Here is a 2,540-nt window from a genome sequence, read left to right on the forward strand (position 1 = left end):
TAGCCTACATGGCTTCACTGGAGAATTCCACCAAACACTCAGAGAATAGTTGACACCAATTCTACTCGAACTATTCCAGTACATAAAAATGGAAGGAACACTCCCTAATTCATTCTATGATGCCAGTATAACCCTGATACTAAAGCCAGGCAAAGATACCACAAAAAAAAATTACAGACAAATATCCCTCATGAATATACATGCAAAAATTCTCAACACAATCGTAGCCAACAGAATACAACATACCAAAAAAATAATAAATCATGATCAAGTAGGATTTATACCAGGGATGCAAGGGTGGTTCAACACTAGAAAATCAATCAACATAATTCACCACATAAATAAAACAAAGGAGAAGAATCACATGACCATCTCATTTGATGCAGAAAAGGCATTTGATAAAGTCCCACGCTGTTTCCTGATGAAAACTCTCAGCAAAATAAGAATAGAAGGGAAAGTTCTCAACATAATCAAGGGCATATATGTACCAACAGCCAACATTATTCTCAACCGAGACTGAAAGCATTCCCTCTGAGAATGGAAATGAGACAGAGATGCCCATCATCACCATTCTTATTTAATATTGTACAGGAAGTCCTACCCAGAGCAATAAAGCAAGAAAGGGAAATAAAGGATATCCAAACTGGTAAGGCAGAAGTAAAACTATGCCTATTTACAGATGACATTATCCTATACACAGAAAATACCAGAGGTTCCACAAGAAAGTTACTGAAGCTAATAAAAGTGTTCAGCAAAATGGCAAGGTACAAGACCAACATACAAAAATCAGTTGGGTGTCTCTATATTAACAAGGAGAACTCCAAAAAGGAATTCAAGAAAACAATACCATGTACAATAGTCCCCCAAAGGATGAAATACCTAGGAATAAACCTAACCAGGGACACAAAAGACTCATACAAGGAAAACTACAAAACACTACTGCAAGAAACAAAGAGACCTACATAAGCTGAAAAACTTCCCATGCTCATGAAATGGAAGACTTAACACTGTAAAAATGTCAATACTACCCAAAGCAATCTATAAATCTAATGCAATCCTGATCCAAATCCCAACAACAGTCTTTAACAAAATGGAAATTGTAATCTCCGACTTTATATGGAAAGAAAAGAGGCCCGAATAGCTAAAGCAACATTAAAGAAGAAGAACAAAGTAGAAGGCCTCACACTTCCCAATCTCAGAACTTACTATACAGCCATAGTAATCAAAACAGTCTGGTACTGGCGCAATAACAGACACATAGACCAATGGAACAGAATTGAGAACCCAGAAGTAAATCCATCCCATCCATGAACATCTGATCTTCAACAAAGGGTCGAAGTCCATTCAGTGGGGAAAGGACTGTCTCTTTAACAAATGCTGCTGGAACATCTGGATATTCATTTGCAGAAAAGTGAAACAGGATTCATGCCTCACACCATCCACAAAAACTAACTCAAAACGGATCAAAGACCTAAACATTAAACCTAAAACTATAAAGTTCCTGGATGGAAAATAACATAGAGACAAAGCTAGGGGTCCTAATTTGGGGCATAAATACATTATCAAAAACAACTAAAAATGCATGAACAACAGAAGATAAGCTAGATTACTGGAACCTCCTAAAAATTAAATACTTATGCTTATCAAAATGATTTACCAAAAGGGTAGAAAGAGAACCTACAGACTGGGAAAAAAATTGTAACGAAATATCTGACAAGGGTCTAATCTCTAAAATATAAAGAAAACTTCAACAACTCAACAAAAAGAGAAACAATCCAATCAAAAAATGGGCAAAGGACATGATCAGACACTTCACCAAAGGGAACATTCGGATGGCTAACAAACAGATGAAGGGATGCTCAAGATCATTAGCCATTAAAAAAAAAACTCGCTGCCGGGGAGTCAATTCCGACTCATACCAACCCTATAGAACAAGTAGAACTGCCCCATTGGGTTTCCAAGGAGCGCGCCTGGTGGATTCAAACTGCCAACCTTGTGATTAGCAGCCGAACTCTTTAACCACTACACCACCAGGGTTTCCATTCAGAAAACCCATTGCCACCGAGTCGATTCCGACTCATAGCGACCCACATAGGGTTTCCAAGGAGTGCTTGGTGAATTCTAACTGCTGACCTTCTGTTTAGCAGCTGTAGCTCTTAACCACTGTGCCACCAGGGTTTATAATCAAAACTACAGTAAGATACCATCTCACTCCTGCAAAAATGGCACTGATCCAAAAAAAAAAAAAAAACCCCAGAAAAAAACAAATGCTGGCCAGGTTGTGAGGAGATTGGAACTCTTAAACACTGCTGGTGGGATTATAAAACGGTGCAATCATTAAGGATAACTGTATGGCACTTCCTCAAAAAGCTAGAAATATAAATAAGTTATGAACTAGCAATCCCACTCCTAGATATATATCCTAGAGATATAAGAACAGTGACATGAATAGACATATGTCCACTGAAGTTCATTGCAGCATTATTCACACTAGCAAAAAGATGGAAACAACCAAATACGTGGTATATACATACAATGGG

This window comes from Loxodonta africana, chromosome 2 (genome assembly GCF_030014295.1).
Source record: "Loxodonta africana isolate mLoxAfr1 chromosome 2, mLoxAfr1.hap2, whole genome shotgun sequence".
NCBI classification, from domain to species: Eukaryota; Metazoa; Chordata; class Mammalia; order Proboscidea; family Elephantidae; genus Loxodonta; species Loxodonta africana.